This window comes from Canis lupus, chromosome 21, assembly GCF_048164855.1.
Source record: "Canis lupus baileyi chromosome 21, mCanLup2.hap1, whole genome shotgun sequence".
Taxonomy (NCBI): Eukaryota; Metazoa; Chordata; class Mammalia; order Carnivora; family Canidae; genus Canis; species Canis lupus.
Window position 1 is genome coordinate 20,821,225 of NC_132858.1, and position 19,683 is coordinate 20,840,907.

At 44.0% G+C, this 19,683-nt stretch overlaps 1 long non-coding RNA gene across 2 annotated transcripts in view; it reads left to right on the forward strand.

The window, feature by feature from the left end:
• The first annotated feature begins 16,156 nt into the window (after positions 1–16,156).
• The window catches only part of LOC140612839 (uncharacterized), a 35,059-nt gene continuing 31,532 nt past the window's right edge, over positions 16,157–19,683 (forward strand). The window contains exon 1 of one of the 2 annotated variants that reach the window (XR_012013952.1): positions 16,157–16,405. This is a non-coding gene — a long non-coding RNA (uncharacterized lncRNA). The remainder of the gene's footprint in view (positions 16,406–19,683) is intronic. The other variant, XR_012013951.1, reaches the window with a different exon arrangement.

Genomic DNA, 19,683 nt, shown 5'->3' on the forward strand with positions numbered 1-19,683 from the left:
GGCTGGTATCTGGAAAGCTTTCTCACTTACATGTCTGCTGCTTGAGCAGGGAAGATGCATACAGTTGGGGCTCCTTGGTACCATTTTCTACCTTTCTGTAATCTCTCCTTGTGGTCATCCAGCATGGCAGCTTTCAGCCAGTTAGACATCTACCACAGACTTCCAGAGCAAGTGTCCAAGAGAAACCAGTCAAAGCTGCATAGCCTTTTCTAACCTAGCTTTGGAAGTCATATGACACCTCTCTGCCACATCCTGTATGGTGAGGAAGTCAAAGCAGGCTCAAGGGGACACTTCACCTTTTGATGGAAGAAGTGTCAACGAATTTATGACATGATTTGAAACCGTCATACTTAGACTGGCCCCATACAATTGAGGAGTGCTTCCTCTGTGGTTTATCCTCCAGAGTATTTATATAAGATTAGAATTAATGTTATTCCTGGAAATTTCAGTAGTGCTAACCTATAACACCAACTGGAATATTTCCTTTTATGGGACAGTTTTAAGCTACTCATTAAATTTAAGGAATAGTTACAGACTCTTCCTCTTTTCATTGTTTTTTGAGTCAGTTTTAGTAAGTAATATTTCTTTAGGAATTTGCCCATTTCATCTAATTTTCAAATTTTATAAATTCGAATTGTATGGTAGGCAGAATAATGGCTCCTCAAACATGTTCATGTCCCACTCCCTGAAGCTGTGAATTAATATGTTCCCTTACCTGGCAAAGGGTCTTAGCAGATATGATTAAGTGTAGGGGTCTTGAGAAGAGAAAATGATCTTGGGTATATCCAGGTGTACCCAGTCAAATTTCATGGATCCTTAAAAGCAGAGAACCGTTCCCAGCTGTAGTTAGAGAGAGACACCCAAGGATGAAAGAAGTGTCAGAGAGTGGGAAGAGAAGGACCTGACTCACAATTGCTGACTTTAAAGATGGAGGAAAGAGTTCATGAGCCAAGGGCGGTGGGTGGCCTCTAAAAATAGGAAATGACCCTCAGCAGATAGCCAACAACTTGAATGAACAAAGAAACAGGTTCTTCCTTACAAACTCCAGAAAGGAATGCACTCCTACTGACACCTTGATTTAAGTCCAGTGAGACCTTTGTCAGACTTTTGACCTACAGATCTGTAAGATCATACATTTGTGCTGCTTTAAGCCACGAAATTTGCAGAATTTTATTATGGTGGCAATAGCAAACTAATACAAGATGTTCACATCTTATTATTTGCTTAATTTTTGTAAAATGTATGATTTCATCCCACTTTTGTACTAATATTGTTTATTTGGATTCTCTGCCATTAATCTTGCTAGAGATTTGTCTTTATTATTCATTTTCTCAAAGTCACAACTTTTGCTTTGATGATTCTCTATATCCATGTTTGTTTCACACTTTCATTAATTTGCAGCTTTATTATTTTCTGTCTTCTATTTTCTTTGGTTTATTTTTCTATCTGCTTAATTTGATTAAACAGATAGATTTTTGGCTTCTTTACTTTAAGATGTTCTTTTTACCTAATATAAGCATTTTAGAGCGATACACTTCCCTGTAAGCAGGACTTTAGCTGAATCCCAGTTTTTATTTTAAAAATACGTAGTATTTTTATTATGTTGCATCTTAATTACTCTCTAAAGTTCATTATTGTTTCTTCTTAGATAATGAGTCATCTTGAAAATGTGATTTTAAATACATAGACAAATGGGATTATTCTAGTCCTCTTCTAATCTAAAAATTTCTAACTTCTAACTTACTGTCAACTACTCAACTCTGCCATTCTCGAAGGAAAAATGTGATGAGCACTGGCTGTTATATGCAATGGATAAATTGTTAAATGCTACATCTGAGACCAATGATGTACTATATGTTGGCTAATTGAATTTAAATTTGAAAAATATGTAAAAGGAAGAAAGAATTAAAGAAAGAAAGAAAGAAGAAAGAAAGAAAGAGAAAGAAAGAAAGAAGAAAGAAAGAAAGAAAGAAAGAAAGAAAGAAAGAAAGAAAGAAAGAAAGAAAGAAAGAAAGAAAGAAAGAAAGAAAGAAAGAAAGAAGAAAGAAAGAAACCAGGCATAGAACCTACATAAATAAGTGGGCAGGTCCATGTTCCAATAAAACTTTATTTACAAATACACATAAAGGGCTGGATTTGGTCCATGGGTTCTAGTTCTCTAACTGTTGCTCAACAGCCTCTCTCTACTCAGGCCCTTTTTCAGAGAGTCACCAGGACTTCTGTGCATGATGGCTAGTAGTCACAGCATCATTCCTACAATGGTCTCTTAGACAAAGCAAGTCACAAGGCCAGCCTAGATTCCAGGGGTAAGGAAATAGACTCTACCTTTCAAGGGGAGAAGCTGCAAAAAAAAAATTGTAGCAATATTTCATCTCCACTGGTATCTAACCTGTCTTACTGACAGAAATAGAAGTTCAAGGATCATATACATATTATAATTAATAGGCTATTTTTAGAGAAGTTTTAGGTTTACAGAAAACTGAATAGATAGTACAGAGAGTTCCCATGTACCCGTCTTCCTCCACTCCCTCACAGTTTTCTCTATTATTAATATCTTGCTTAGTGTGGTAAACTTGTTATAATTGATGAACCAATATTGAGACATTATTATTAACTAATGTCCACAGTTTATATTAGGGTTCACTCTTGTGTTGTATATGTGTATGGATTTTGACAAATACATAATGTTACGTACCCACAATTTTAGTATCATACAGAACAGTGTCACTATTTGAAAAATCCCCTGTGTTCCACTTAGACATCTCCATCTCTCTCTCTGACCTGGCAACCAGTGATCTTTTTATTGTCCCCATAATTTTGCCTTTTCCAGAATGTTATACGGTTGGAATTACATAGTGTGTAGTTTTTTTCAAATTGGCGGTTTTCAGTTACTAAATGTGGTTAAGGGTCCGCTGTGTCTTTTTGAGCTTAATAATTCATTTCTTTCTGTTGCTAAATAATATTTCATTGTATGGATGTACCATAGTTTGTTTAACCATTCCCTATTGAAAGGCATCTTGATTACTTCAAGATTTTGGCAATTATGAATACAGTTATTGTAAACACTTATATGCAGGATTTTTTGTGTATGTATATTTTCAGCTTATTTCGGTAAATACCTAGGAGCATCATTGTTGGATCACATGGAAGACTATTTTTAGCTTTAGCTCTGTAAGGAACTGCTAAACTGTCTTCCAAAGCGACTATACCACTTTGTATCATCTTTGGTTGGGCTCCACAAACAACAAATGAGCTCCACATCCTGGTCAATATTTGGTGTTGTCAGTGTTTTGGATTTTAGCCTCTCTAATAGGTGGTTAGTGGTATCTCTACCATCTTGGTCAACTCCTGTCACTGTTGTTTTGTTTTTGTTTTTTTCCTGTCGCTGTTGTTTTAATTTGAAATTCCATAATGATATAATGTTCAGAATATCATCATACGGTGATTTGCCATTTGTATATCTTCTTTGGTGAGGTATTTGTTCAAGTATATTGACCATACTTTAAAATTGAGGTGTTTGTGTTCTTATTGTTGAGTATTAAAGATTCTTTGTATATCTTAGATAGAAATCTCTTTATCAGATATATGTTTTCCAAATATTTTCAACCCAGTCTATGACTTATCTTTTCATTCTCTTAAGGGATAATATTTTTAAAAGATATAATAAGATTTTCTCATATATTTCTGTGCTTGTGACATTCTCCCATTATGCCAGGGGCATCTATTGCTTGGAGACAACTGGCCTTGTTCAAGAAGATTGCAAAGGGAAGAGTAAATTTCCAGTTTTGACTTTCAAAATGAGATTTCTGAGTCTCTAACAAAGCTGTAATTTTGAGGACAAGCTTTGTTGAGAAAAAAAAAAAGTGCTTTCTAGAGTCTGTAAGTTCCCATGAATATATCCAGAGTCAAGCCTAGAGAAGGTGAATGTTAAGAACTAACATTAGCCACAAGTGGAAATCAGGATATGAGGCAAAGGGGCTCCTGACACATAGGAAAAGGCAAAAAACCCTACCACCTCTGGTTCTATGGTAGTTAGGGAAAGAGATGGTCCCTTTGCTGTTTCTCTCCACCCGCATGCTACTCCAACATGCCCAATGAACCTCTTCTCTCTCTCCCTATAATATGTGCCTCCCCTCCACCTCCCCCACCCCAGCCCCACTGATGGGATTAATGCCATTATAGAGAAAAAGACACAAGAGTTCTCTCTATCCACTTGTATACACCGAGGAAAGGCCATGTGAGCATACAGTGCTGTCTGTAGCTAGGAATCAAGCTTGTACCAGGAACCAAATCTGTGGGCCTCTTACTCTTGGACCTCCCAGCTTCCAGAACTGTGAGATAATTGCCTGTTGTTTAAGCTACTCAGTCTACAGTGTTTTGTTATAGTAGCTCAAGAGCCTAGCAGAGTACTTGGTTCATGGTGGGTGCTCAATAAATGTTGTAAATAAAGGAGTGAATGAATAAATAAGTGAACATATCGGTATCCTTTACTTTCTTATGGTAGGAGTATTTCTGTTTATAGGTTTTGTTATTTTTCCCATATGGTGAGGCCAGCAGATGAGATGACAGCCCTTGAGAAAATAGTTTGTTATACTCATGGACCTCAAGAGGAGAGGGCACACTGTACCATACCACAGGGGACCACAGGGGGAAGCCCCAAAGAGGCACAGGCAGTAAGGGGAAAACGTGAGCAAGAGCCTTTATTGTGGTTTCCACGGGAAGGAACGGGTAGTGGGGAGACAAGTTTAGGATTGGCTAGTTTGAATAATTTTGGCAGGCTCTGGGCATAGAGGTTGTCCCTGGCTGTCTGGTACCTGGGCCTGCAGTGATTAGAGCAGGGAAATGGTGGTCCTAAGTATAAAAGCTCTGTAAAGCTTGGCCATGTGGGCTCCGCACGGGTTGTCTTGCATAGGAAGTTGTGCTTGTAGGTGAGTTCTCTACTATTGTGTTGTCTTTTTTTTTTTTTTTTTTTTTACTATCGTGTTGTCTAACACTGGGAGGGACAATCCCTCCAGGGCCCTCCAGGGCCCTTGAGGCCCCAAGATATCAAAGCATCAAATACAAAAACTGGAAATGTGTTGTGACATTTTGACGATCGAGGAACCCTCTCTTCTGGGTCTCTTGGAGGTAGAGCTGTGACCACTGGGGACTTTCATGACCTACCTTGTTAAGACTTGTCAAGATCACATCTTGTCATGGTATCGCCCCTTTTCATGCCAGTTTTTGACACATTTTATTATTCATTCGTTCATTCATTCATTCATTCATTCATTCGTTAGTGAGTACTCACCATGGGCCAGGCCCTGTGTCAGATAAGCCCTGGCAGTTTGGTCAGAGAGACAGCCTAGGAATCAAGCAAAATCCCTGCCTGCCTGGTTAGTACTCTAATGACACTCTCATACAATTATTTTCAGAGGCTTCTTGCCCTGCCCTGGACTTCTTAAACGTAGGAAGGTCCCTTGATATCAAGCTTAGTGACATCTATGGAAGCAGTTTCATTTTTCATAATGGAAGATTCACTCTTAATCAGAGAGGGCCTTTCCTCAGTCTGAGAGCTTTGTCTTTTTTGTGACTTTTAGGGGTAACTTGCAGATTGACAATATCTGCTCTCAAAGTCAAGGCTGGGACTTTAAATAGTATGAAGACTCCAATGGCTAGACTCACAGAGGTAATCTGAATATTGATCACAAATTTTCAAGTGGTCTTGGAAAATGCAGCATGATTTTAGGAGATATTTCCAATTAGCTTGGGCTGTTCAAAGCAGCTCTATGTCTAAGAAAGAGAATGCATTAGAATTTTCTAAAGGGCTTTATCTCCTGAAACAGAAAACATAAATGGTGGTGGGAGAAAAAAATCAAAGTCACTGAATATGGAAATCACCACTTTGGGGTTTATGAGAACCACATCCTGCTAACTCCCTGCTATGCGAGGGAGCTTTCAGAGGTAATGAGGCAAGTTCCAGAGTGTCAAATGTCTGCCTCGCTTTATACTTATGTGAACTCTCGTCCTGGTCCTCCTGCTGGTAGGGTACATGCTCAGCCCTGGCAGAGATGGTGTCTGACATCTCCTTCTAGTCCCCTGGGGAAAAAACCTTGCACACAGCAGGCACTTAATGTACTCTGGTGGGATTGAGTAGAAGAGAAGAGACTCCCCAGGAAGGCATAGGGATGCAAAAGGCTCTCCCTGTTATCTCTTAATCTGCTCTGAATTAGAGACAGCAGCCTGTCTGCGGCTGGGGCTCAGGCTCCTTCCCTCTGGATGGGAAAAGGAAAACTAGCTCATACTAAGCTCTCACCATGTGGCTGGCCCTGCGATAGGCACCTTACAGCACCATTTCATCAATCTTCCCAATAACCCTCTGCAATTGGTATTATTACCCCATTTTACAGATGGGGAAATGGGGGCATTGGAGAATAAGCTCTCCTGAATGGTTTTCACTTGAAAGGTTTCTGAGATCCCACCTGGCTATGCTACCAGCCTGAAAAAGCCAGCTTCACTAAAGTATTAGATGGTTGTGTGGGCACTCTGCACTCAGAAAAGCTTTGATTTTATCGAGCAGACTTAGAAGAGAGAGGTTTTCCAGCCCATCAACCCAGAGACACATTTATCAGAATGGCTGACTGATTGATTCCTTGGAGAGCATAGAACAGGTCCTATGGGTCACACAAGGGGGCAGATACAACAGCCATCCCTCTCCTCCCTTCTTCTCCAACTGACGGAACCCACCACCAACCATAGTTGGGGCTGAAAATTCCAACAACTCACCTTCCCAGCCTCATTTGGGGGGGACCAGCTTTGGTTAATGAGATGTAAGGGGAAATCTCCAAGGAGCTTGTGAATAAGATTTCCTCCATGAAAAAGAGAATGACCATCAAGGAAACTCTTTATCCCTTCAGTTCCTTCCTGCTTTGGACAATGTCATGTGATAATGGGATATCTTGACTGTTTTTGTGATTATGAGCAACTGAATATATATATATATATATATATATATATATATATATATATATAAGCATTTTCAGAAAGCATTCTGACTTTTGAAATTGTGGAGAAGAAAATAGTGCAGTGACAAGTCCTGAATAATGACACTGTTGGTTGCGGGGGAGGAGTGGAGATTGAGGGTGGGGAGAGAGCCACAAGGTCAAGGTCAAGATCAGAAGGCCCAGGGCACTGAAGCAGATAGTGGTGAGGATGTCAAATGAAAACAAATCTGGACTCAGGTAAGGGGAGACATTATTGAAAAGACTATTGCAATAAGGGGAGGCTGACTATGGCCATAGAGAGGTTGCTCTGACCATGAGGTTAGTAAGTGCCCTCACAGTCAGATAGAAAGGAATTTGCTTTTATTGGAAGGAATAAATAAGACTAGAAAGAACCCAGTACAGGAGAATGGGATTAGTGGGTTGTGTTATGGGGTAGCTGTTCAGGGAATGTTTTTCCCTGAGGTCAACTGACTCTCTGGCAGGTCCTTAAATTAATGAAGAGTTGTTCCATGTTTGAATGCTCAAGGGTAGGTCAAAGTTCAAGGACCTGGAGGAAGAACAGAAGCCTGATTAAATTTGGTCAAGTCAAGTTGGCAGGCATTTTGTCTAGATTGGTCAGTAGGGACAAACAGTTCAACTACTCATCTATGAGGGGAAGAATGGATGTGGAGGGCCTGTGTCTGACCGCATCGCAGATTAACAAGGGGGTCTTCTGTGAATCTCACCTGAGTCATATGGGAGAGGATAGTTCTTCACAGTGAAACATTTCTTGGAACACGAAAGACAGAGAGGGGGTGGGAGCGTAGATTTCTTAATGGTCACTGTTTTTCAGGAACACAGAGGAAACATTGTCAAGAAATTTAAAAAGGTAAAATCAGACCTCAGGGCAGGGTTAAAGTGGTCACTGATCCATCCGGAACTATCAGCTCCCTCCCATGTGCCAGGCACTGTGCTGAGGGGTCCTGGGAACACAAGGATGATTCAGACGTGGTTCTCTTCAGGATCATAGCAAGAGACAAAAGAGAAGGACACGGGTACTTGCAGGTCTCCTAACATCTATGGGCTGCCTCCTGTGGCTTTCCATATACTCAGATTCTATTTTCTTTGGGGACCACCTCAGCCTTGCAAACTGCCTGCCCTGCAGCAGACTCATAACTCCGGGTATGTATGCAAAACTCAAGAGAATCAAAAGCAGAAAAGGGAGAGGTTGTCCAGAATTTGAGCTTTGGGTCTCAAAGTATTTTAAAGGATTAAGCATTTCAGTATCAACCCCCAAAAGCCTTTCTCAGTGATTCTGAATCTTGATTTTTCTTTCTTTCATTGAAGAGCAACGGGGAACTCTCACCTGAGTCCTTATGCTTTAGCTGTAGGTGGAGCCAGGTAGTTTCTCATCCCTCAAGCAGGAAGTTGGATGCCCTGAGAGGTACAGTCACTTTGGTTGGGTAACACAGAAGATCATTGCTGAGATTCAAGAAAGGTATGCATCCTCTTATTCTGGTTTCTGTTTCACCAGGCCTTTTACTAACGCTCACGCGATGGCCTTTCTGAAGGTGGCTAGGGGCAGGGCTTGGGATGAAGGTGAGCAGAAAATGCAGAGCCCCATGCTGCGCCCCAGAAGAGAGGGGAGGAATAGCATAAAAATAAATTTCAACCCAGTCCACACGACTGAAGTTGAAGCCCTGAGTCCTTTGTCTGATCATTGTACCCTGGGGCCTTACCGTTTACAGTCCTGAGTGATGCTGCCTGAAGATGGCATCACCTATCAGAAAGCATGGGCCTACATTTGGTCATAAGAAAACCCTCTGAATATCCCATTCAAAATAAATTTTTGAAGCTATCACCAGAAACTTCCTAGATTATATTAGACTTCTTAGGATGATAGGTATTTGACTTTGCAGGGCACACAGGCTGATTGCAATTGTTTTCCTTATACTTGACTTTCCCTCAGGTTGTGTGGCTGCCTTTACATTCCACAATTCCTTCTCTCGTCCTTCCCATCTCCACCCCTTCCTCTGGCTCCAGCATCTCAGACATCATAGCCACAACTGCTAAATATTTCTCACTATGTGTTCTCCTCTCCTCTCTTCAGGAAACCTCTCAAATTTTTGCTGAGGATATAGCTGCTCAGCTAAAAACTACCCTTCTATCAGTTTCCCCCTCTATTAAATGGATACAGGAGTTCTTACTTGGCTATTCTGAGAATCAAATCAGATCATACGTTTAAAGAGAAGCATAGTATGAATGAAAGAGCCAGAAGATCCAGATGAATCTCATCTGCCATTACCTTACTGGGTGGTCTTGGGCAGGTCACTGCATTTCCCTGGGCCCATTGCCTCATCTATCGAATAAGGACATTTAGACTAGATTAGATCATCTAGATATTTTCCTGCTCAGACACTGTATGGTTCAAAAAAATCAGACTTTGGTATTATGAAGAGTCAGACTTTAAGCAGCATTTTGCCTATGCCGACTTGGCTGGCACCGGTTCCTGATGGTTGATGATGTGTGTATCACTTCCCAATTTCATAGTCAGGTCATCACGGCAGGTTGAGTTTGGCCATGATGGGAGTATTTACACCACAGAAATTGGCAAATGCTATAAGGCAAAACTTTCTCACCTTCCATGGAGAGCCAGTTGTGAAACATTTACCAGCGTACTATTTACTACAAGGAAAGAAAACCGAAGTCTTTGTATGACTTGGTGCTCAAAGTAGTTAACATAACTAGTAAAACTTAAAATGAAAATGTACAAGTCTGTGTTTATAACATACAGAGGACTGTGAGGCAAGAATTAGAAGTTACCCGAGTCTTGGATCCCAGGTGCCCTGGTCCAGCTCTAGGTTGCAGTAAATGGGCCCCTTGTGGCATGAAGGAGTTAATACCTCTCCCTCAGTGACCAACTTACCTGGCCTTGTTGTGCTGTTGTTACCTCAGATGCGCCATTTTGTAATTTAATTAAAACCAGAAGCTTGAGATAATGGGCTGGTGGTGCCTGCTGCCCCACCCTGGGTGGAAGTTGGGCCCCTGAGAGCAGGAAAAAAGATCTTCCAAGACATCAAGTGATCAGGAGCAGTCATTAAATTATTCCAGTTAATCCAAACAGAGTAGTTACCTGAGGCCCTGAACTCATCTAGCCAAATGGGACCTGTGGTTGGAAAATGTTTGGAGATTCTAGACCAAAGGATTATCTACTTGCTCATTCTCACCATCTACAGTGTCTTCTCCAACGGGTGTTTTGAGGAACAGCAGGTCCTTGATATGTTAGCAGCACCCCCTTTCCCACCCCAAAAGGAGCTGATAGCTAATAAGTTTGGGAAGCATTGGATTTAACAAAGGCAAACTTGTTATCTATGGCAGTACTTCTCAGAGAATTTAACAGGTTAAAGTAGAGCTCCTTGAACTGTCTGTGGTGATTTATAAGACTTTTAAATTTCCAACCAATACACAATCCTATTGCCTCTGTGTGCAGCTTACCACACAATTTTGCCAACACCCAACCTAGATAAGCCCAGTTCAGTGAGATAAATTCATGGCTCATGCATATTCCCCACATGACTTGGATGAGTTCATGGTCACATAATGTCTAGTTGTTATAAAAATCTCTCATTGCGTACCCACTGTTTTTGTATTTATCATGTCCATGGGCCTTACCCTGAGTAGTACTGTGTTAAGTACCTAGCTGGCCTCTGAACGGAGCAGGCTCCTGCCCCAGTAAGTCTTCCTCCCTCTTGCTGGGATTCCCAGGTTTGAGCTGGGCATTGAGGAGTTCTGTTCAGCCATCGTGGAAAGCACAGCTCTGTCAGAGCTGGACATCTGTCCCCACACAGTGGGGGCATTTCTGACCTACCCACATAGAGCAACATTTGAATCTTTGGAGTCTAAACTGAACTTTGAAATAAAAGGCCAACTCTCCTAAACTGCACCAGCTCTAGAGAGGATCAAATGAAAACCAGACAAGTTCCCAAACACAAAAGAAAACAAAATGCATCCAGGGCTCCTTTTCCTCCTCCACAGACCTGTAGGTGCAGAAAAGGCACAGCAGGCACTGGGGGCGGACTTCCATGAAGGCTGCTGAAATAGGAAGTCCTTCCAAGGCAGCTGGCACTGGGCCATTGTCTCTGGGGACAATCTGACCACTCCCGCGCAAGGCAACTCATCTGCAGGTTAAGGGTCACACGTGTCAATTGGACTCGGGCAGCCCTCGGCCAGGGCAGAAGCAGCAGTGCCCAGATCCACCTCCAGCCTCCAGCATCATGTCTCCACAGCTTGACAGGTGGATGCCAGTGCAAGGCAACTACCCCTTCCTTTCCCTTCTTTCTCTTGTGCTGACTCTCGTCATACACCCACACTGGAAGTCAAGTGTAAATAGAAGGCTCTGACTACCAGGTCAGGCTGCTGTCAGGGCTTCCCCCCATTCTTCTCTGAAATGTTCACTGCCCCTGCCAACTCTTTATTCTGTACCTGTCAAAGCTGGCTCCCTCCAATCTCTGTATGGACAGATTCCCTCCTCAGTAAATACTCTCAGTGACCCGAGAAGTCCCTGGAATCAGGCTGTCTCTTTCCAAGCAGAGACAGTTTCAGCTGGGTGTTTTTCCTCACCTTTTCACCAGTCTGCTTGCTCTTCAGTGTGAGGAGCTATTTATTCATGAGGTGGGCCTGGGTCCAGTTATGGAGGTGCTGTGAAGGATTCTATTAGGTAAGGAGGCCAGGATAATTCCCAGCACCATGTTTCTTGCTACATTCCTGCATGGCCTCAATACTGGTCCAGTTAGGGCAAGAGTCTGGAAAGGTTGAGCTTTAGGTAGAGTTGGGTTCTGGGGTCCCCTCCATGTCAAGCGGAGGCATCCAGGCAGCACCATGAGGCAGGTCATTTGTGTAGAAATGACAGTCAATCCCATGGGAGTCGGAGCAGAGATCCCTGAGGAAGGCCATGTGGAGACAAGGAAAGGCTGAGAGAACACCCACAGTTAGTAAGAAGGGCAGCAAGAAGAATTAGGAAAGGAGGCCGGGAGGGAGAAGTCAAAGTAGGAGGGACACTGAGAGCAGATAGTACCTCATCAAGCCAGGGAGGAGAGAACCAACAGTGTTGTGGTTGCCAAGAGATCAAGGAGATTGATGATTGAGAAAAGGATATGGTTGGTGATTAAGGTGGCTTCTGAGCGAGGCAGCCAGGAGAGGTAGTACAAGCTGCACACCTCCAGGGGGAGCCATTCACACCCTTGTGTGTGGGGTGGTGACCCAGCAATTCTGTAGTGCATCACCTGTGTGGCTTCTGAGGACAGCCTGCTCATGAGAATCTTTTCAGCCAAGGGCTGAAGGCAGAAGCCCCATCGGAAGCTGGTGAGATGGAAATGGGAGGTAAGGTAGGAGTTGGGGCCAATGAAGGTGACCCTAGGAAGGAGTCTGGAAACGGAAGAAAGAAAAAGAAACGGCAGCTGGAAAGAATGTCAGGCTTGAGGGGAAATGACACATTTTCCACTTGAATTATAGCTGGAGCTTGGAAATTTGAGCATACTGTAGGCAAAGGAAAAAAACAGCAAAGTGAGAGAGATAAGAGTTTGCTGGAATGCAGCTGTGGAGGGGGAGCAGCTCCTGGCTCTCATGGAGCTTACATTTTGTGAGAAGTGGTACAATAGACGAGAGTGGGGTGGGGCGTGGGGGTTAGGGTTAGATTTGGGGGTCAGGAGAGGCCTCAGAGAAGCCTATCAGAGGAGGTGACCACTGAGCTGAGACTGAATGATGCAAAGGGGCCCATCCTGTGAGAAGCAGGGAGAAGCGTGTACCAGGAATATGCCTTACCTGAGACAACAAGACTTCGTTCACATTCTTAGGAGAGTCTCAAAGTGGCGTCCAAGTGCTAGGCATTTCCACAGGCCCTTACAAATGCTATTTCGGGGGCCATTGAGCCTTTTGGTACTTCTGAGTCACCTTACCTACATCGATACCTGTTGCACTAAGATTGACAAACTTAATTTCCTAATGACGCTCCTCCATCCCCACTGTTCTTAAGCTACCTCTCGCTGCTCAAACTTCTTCTTGAGCCACCTGAAAAATTACACCCCTTATTTTCCAGCCTCTCCCCAATCCCCGTAAAAAGGCCTAGTTCCTTAATGCAGATATTAGCAAGAAGGCAATCTGATTGAAAAAATTCATACTAATGTGTTAGTGACTGAGGTCACCATCACACTCATGAGGATATTTGATTTTATACAAAGGCATTATATGCACCCAAATTAGAGCACTTACTAAGGGCATTTAGGACACATGGCTACTAAAGGATGAATTCTAGAAAGATAAAAATATTTAAGCATGGAGAGCCTTCTTAGATTCCCTAGCATGTTATGTGGCTACTTGCCTATGCCTAAGCCTGGCTTGTTTTCCAGATCTAAAAGGACAAAAAAGACAATTCTCTTCTTTAACAAGTTAAGATTAGAGTAGTTTTGTGGTTTGAGGGCAGGATATGGAGCACAGTTTGATTCTCATGGTACCTGTGTGCTCACCCAACCTCAAACCAGCTTCTCTGGTTGAGGTTTAAAATACGCACCGCACCCCCCTCCCCCAAGAGGGATGAAGACACGTGTGTTGGGTTCTTTCTATGTGTATGTTATCTCATTTACTCTTCACCACACCCCATGATGTAGATGCTATTATGGCCCCCATTTTTCAAATGAAACTGAGGCTCAGGAATGGTTAGTGACCTTCCCAGGGTCACACAGATGGAGCCTCAAAGAGCTGGGGTCCAAACTCAGGTGTGTCTGAGTCCGAAGCCCTAATCTCCCTGCCATGTCTCAGGATGAAAACTCTCTCTTATGGAAGTGATGACCCTGCTGGCTGGGGGCATTCTGAGAACTAGCTGCAGCTTCTCCACTTTTTAAGCTCGTGATTTCCTTCCTCTTTCTGGGCTTCAGTTTCCTCATCTGGAAAACTGGGAGATAGAAACTCAGTGACTGGAGGGCCCCTCCCTGCCCTGAGCATCACCATGCTGAGTGATCCTTCCTGTGACCCGTGGTTCATCTGATCTGCACATGTCAGCAGGGCCCTGGGCTCTCTGCTGCTCAGCTCCTCGGAAAGAGAATGGCAGCAGGTGGGCCAGCCTGGACCGGTGTTGGGCAAGTCCGGGAAGGCCTGGGGAGATGTGCCACTCTGGGGTGCACTCAGCTAGGCCTGAGATTGTCCTGCAGATGGAGAGAGCGTGCATCCTTGTTTGTGACGGGGCCTGAGCCTGGGGCACAGTGAGCGCCAGAGTCTTCCTCACCACCCTCCCAAAGCTACTTCCAAGCTGGTTGAGTGTTGGTGTGTTTTTCCTCTCTCCTTTCCAGTGCCAAGAGGTCAGCTTGAGTGTAACTCTGACAGATGAAATCTGCTCCTTTGGAAACACCCTTTCAAATCCAACCTGAGATGGGATTAAGAGAACAGCTTTGGCTCGTTTTCAAGACTGTCATCTGACGAACATCTCCGAGCTCATTTGGAGGAAGTGACAGTAGAGAGTGAGATTTCAAATCAGGGAAATTGGCGACAGGCTCTGCTCAAATCAGGTCCCCGCCTCCAGCCCGCAGCCCGCAGCCCGCGCAAGACAAAAGCTCCAGAGTAGGAAAGTGACACAGCGCCACCTCCCGGCAGTCGCCTGGCCAGTGGAGGCCTCTGGCTCAGGCCAGGTCTCCCCAGCTTCAGGGCCTGCCCAAAAGTTGGAGAGGTGAGACCTGTCCCTGGGCTCCCAGGAGATGGGCACAGGGCGCCTGTGAGAGCTGTGAGGCTCCCTTCATGATGTGTGTGTATGTGTGTATCTCTGTGTCATGCTCTATGCAGCCAATCTGAACCCCGAGTAGGATCTTGTCTCAAGAGGGGCAACCCTCTCTCCTTAATTCACTCTTCGGTAATTTTTTAAGGCAAGATCATATGATGAGGAGATGAACTCTGGAGCCAGACCGCCTGAGTTCGAGCCTGTTTTGTTACCTAATAGCTGTGCAATCTTGGACAAGTTATTTCCCCTCTCTGTGTCTGCTTCCTTGGAAAGAATTGAAGAGTCAATACATGTAAAATGCTTAGTGCAGTGCCAGGCTCCTGACAAGCACTCAACGTGTATGAGTTAATAATATTATTATTCAATTAAACGCAGCTCGTACATATTTCTTCTTCCTCCTTATACCCACCAGGCAGACCCATTTCTAACTTCTTGCTCACTGATATGTTCCATGCAGATGTTTCCAGTTCAAGGAAGATGACGCTAAATCTGTAATTTTGTTGAAAATAAATTGACCGCACCCAAACCCACACCCTGAACTTTGTGTGTGGACTCCTTGGCAGAGCTTGAGAAAGTCATCCTTGGGGAACTCCCATGTCTTTTGTTTTGTAATGCGACCTGGCAAGGCAGCTGGGCAGTTGCTGCTTCAGAATAAACCTAGAAAAGCCAGATGGGCTTGGGGATGATACTGTCTTCAGATGTTGCACTGAGAGTCGACTCACCGGAGAATTTTAGCCCTGCATTTCCCCACGCGTGTCTGCAGAGCGATCTTAGGACGCTGGTGAATCAGGAAAAGCCTCTGTTTGAAGCCTCTCTGCTTCACTTGACCCAGAAGGGTCTCTCCGAAGCTCCATTTGGGGGTCAACCTTGGGATGCTCCTTGATCCTGATGGAAGGTCTTCCCAACCAAGAGGAAAGATGGTGACGCGACAGGCTGCCAAGGTCGGGGGCTGGCCTTCCTGAAAGTCAACCATAAATCAAAGCCTCCAAGGTGACCACGTGTCACAGACACCGGCTCTGGAGTCTCCAGGGGACGCTGGGCTTGATGACAGGAGACCACCTCTCTCCCAGCCCGTCTGCTGCCAGGGAAGGCCAGCAGGTGGGCTGGCCATCGCCACTGAGGAGGTTGTCCTGCTGTTTAATGAGGTTTAATTCTCCCTCTAAAGGAGGGCCCGGCTCAAACATCTGTCTCATCAAAGGGGTCGGAGGCTTGGAGACACAAAAGCTTCTCTTAGTGCTTCCATCCTCTGGCCTTTATCGCTCCCAGAATCCATCCCATTAGTGTGCTGGGATAGCCGTGACCTTGCCATGTCGCATGCATCTGGGGAGCACAGTTGGGTTTCGGGGAGGGGGGGAGGAAGGCAGGAGAGGCAGGGAAATCCCTTTGAATCCCCTCAGACTTTGCACTTGGCTTCCTCGCGTGGCCAAGACTTAGCCATGACTCACCTGCTTTAGAATGTTTTGTTAGCCAATCCCTGTTTGCTCTAAACCTCTGAAGTGTCAAGATAATAACTGCCAGGGGACTGGGAGGAGAATGGCGTCGGCTGGGGCCTGATAAACAGTCTGCTTGTGGGGGACACCAGGTGACCAACAGAGCAAACCCCAAACCTTCCGATCCATGCCCAAGCATCTGGGAGTCCAGAGGATTTTTGCAGAAAACATGAAGCATCAATATTTTACAGGTAGAGGATTAACTATACAACTTGGGACATCTGGCTGCGGAGTCATAGATAGTCCCGACTGTAGTCTGCCATTTGTTAGCTGTTTGGCCTTGAACTACTTACTTCACATCTCTGTGCCTCAGTTTCCTCATCTGTCAAAGGGACAACTACTGCTGTCAGGACTGAATGACAAAAAGTGATATATTTTATCTCAGCTAGAGCTGACACGTTGTAGACACTCCATCAATAGTAGGCAAGTAACAAAAGTTTTTAAAACATGTACCAGAGAAAAATTCATATTGAGAAATGCCTTTCCCTTGAAATGATTATTACTTTTGTCTTGTTTTTGTAAATTGGGAGAAGATGACTGCCCTGTGTGATGACAGCAGCAGGGTGTCCTGGCCCAGGGAGGACGGCAGGGTAGCTTAAGAGACATCGTGTTAGCCAGGGTTCTCAGCCTCCTCTTGTACCACACCCCTGACCGATGGCATGAGGATGCCCAACACACAGCCATGACTACAGTCAGTGTCACACAAGTGACAAGTCCAAAGCCAGGTTCCATCACTCACCAGCTGCATGACCTTGAGTGAATGATTTAACCTCTCGAGTCTATATATATATATATATATATATATATATATATATATATATATATTTAAGATTTATTTATTTATTCATGAGAGACACAGAGAGAGAAGCAGAGACACAGTCAGAGGGAGAAGCAGGCTCCATGCCGGGAGCCCAATGTGGGACACGATCCCAGGACCCCGGGATCACAAACTGAGCCAAAGGCAGACGCTCAACCACTGAGCCACCCAGGCGAACCAGCAATATTAATAGTGTTTACCTTGAAGGTTTGTAGGGATGGGTGAGTGGGTAAATGTGATTGTGTACATAAAGCACTGAGGACAGTGCTCAGCACAAAATAAGTGCTCAATTAGAAAGAAAAGCAAGGCAGCTGTGAGCAATGCATGATTTCGGCCCCACCTATAACCCCACCCTCTTTCTCGCTCACTCAGGGAAGCAATTTAGAAAAGTAACATTTCGGGGCACCTGGGTGACTCAGTTGATTGAGCATCCGCCTCTTGATTTCAACTCAGGTCCTATCTCAGGGTCGTGAGATTGAGCCCCACATTGGGCCAGCACAGGGCATGGCACCTGCTTAAGATTCTCTCCCCCAACCCTCTGCCCCTTCCTCACCTCACCCCACCCCTCTTTCTTTCTTAAAAAAGCAAGAAAGCAAGAAAGCAAGAAAGAAAGCAAGAAAGAAAGTAAGAAAGAAAAAGAAAGAAAGAAGAAAGAAAGAAAGAAAGAAAGAAAGAAAGAAAGAAAGAAAGAAAGAAAAAAGAAAGAAAGAAAAAAGAAAGAAAGAAAGAAAAAAAGAAGAAAGAAAGAAAGAAAGAAAGAAAGAAAGAAAGAAAGAAAGAGAAAGAAAGAAAGAAGAAAGAAGAAAGAAAGGCGGGAGGGAGGGAAGGAAGGAAGAAAGAGAAGAAAGGAAGGAAGGAAGGAAGGAAGGAAGGAAGGAAGGAAGGAAGGAAGGAAGGAAAAAGAAAGAAGGAAAGAAAGAAAAAGAAAGAAAGAAAGAAAGAAAGAAAGAAAGAAAGAAAGAAAGAAAGAAAGATTTCTACTCTCTATGTTGAATCTCTATACACTTGAAATTGATAGAACTGTACGTTAACTCTACTGGAATTAAAATTAAAAAGTTAATAAAAAATAAAGATTTTTGTGTGTCAGAACAAAAGAGAAAGTAACATTTCTGTAGGCTGAACCTTGAGAGGACTCAAAATTGTTTAAAACTCATTCACACCTATAGCTTTAGTCATTATCAGTAACACATTGAGAACAAATTTATAACTGATATTGCTCAAAGTCCTCCAAGGCAGGTGAGTGCAGCTCTTTTCTCCAGACTGCACGAAATCTGTATTTCTTTGCTATGACTGTGTTAACAAGCTCTCCATGAACTAAGTGGCTTAAAACAACACACATGTATTATCTTACAGTTCTTGCGGGTGGAAGTCTGAAATGGGTCTCAATGGATAAAATCCAGGGTATTGGCAGGGCTGTGTTCCTTCTAGATTCCCTGTGGGAGAAACATCCCTTGCCTTTTTTTTTTTTTAAGATTTTATTTATTTATTCATGATAGTCACAGAGAGAGAGAGAGGCAGAGACACAGGCAGAGGGAGAAGCAGGCTCCATGCAGGGAGCCCGATGTGGGATTCGATCCCGGGTCTCCAGGATCGCGCCCTGGGCCAAAGGCAGGCGCCAAACCGCTGCGCCACCCAGGGATCCCCCATCCCTTGTCTTTTAAAGGCTGCCCCATCCCTTGAGTTGTACCACCTTCCATCTTCAAAGCCGGCAGTGATCAGCTGAGTGTTTCCCACAGTGCAATCTCTTGGCTTCTAACTCTCCTACTTCCCTCTTCCTCATTTAAGACTCCTTGTTATTATAGTGGACACACCTCATTCATGCAGGGTCGCCTCTCTATTTCAGGATCAAGGGATTACCAACCTTAATTTCACTGGCAACCTTAGTTTCCCCCTTGTCATGTAATACAACGTGTTCTTAGGTTTTGGGAATTAGGATGTGGACATCTCAGGGTGTGTGTGTGGGGTGGTGGTGGTATTATTTTGCCTAGCACATGTGATAACCTTGAATCTGCTCAAAATTATTTAAAACTCATTCACACATGTTGTTGCTTTAATCATGATCAATAACAAATACTGTGAATGACTTCACAACCCTACTGATCAGAAGTCCTCAAATGCTGGTGGAGGCCGTTCTTTTCTCCAGGCTGCATGAAATGCGAAAAGATAGGGAAAGTATGATAATTTTTTCAAAAAACGAAATGTATTCCATTTAAGTGACTGGTTTTTCTTTTTTTTGGTATTAAAATGGTGGCAGCGGATGATAGTTGACTTTTTCATTTTTAACGTTAATTGGCAGATGTAAACGTTGATACCTCAGTAAGTCAAGGTCCAAGAGTTTCGTGGGAAGGACGGAATCTTGACGGTCTGAGCAATTCAAGGGATGGGACTCACTACTAACCCCTAAGAGCCCTGCCTCCACCCTGCTGGGCCTGGGGCCATAGAACTTTCCACATCCTTCAGGGCCTCCTGTCCTTCTCTGCCTCTTCGTCCACACTTCCAAGGTTTATGGAGGCCAGCCCTTGTGAATTCACAGCCAGGGAATTAGGGACATGGGATGAGTTCTTCCTCAGTTTCCCCATCCGTAGAACTGGAACAACAGAAAACCCACCCTGTCCTTCCCAAGGATTGCAAATGAGGAGAGCGCAGTAAAAC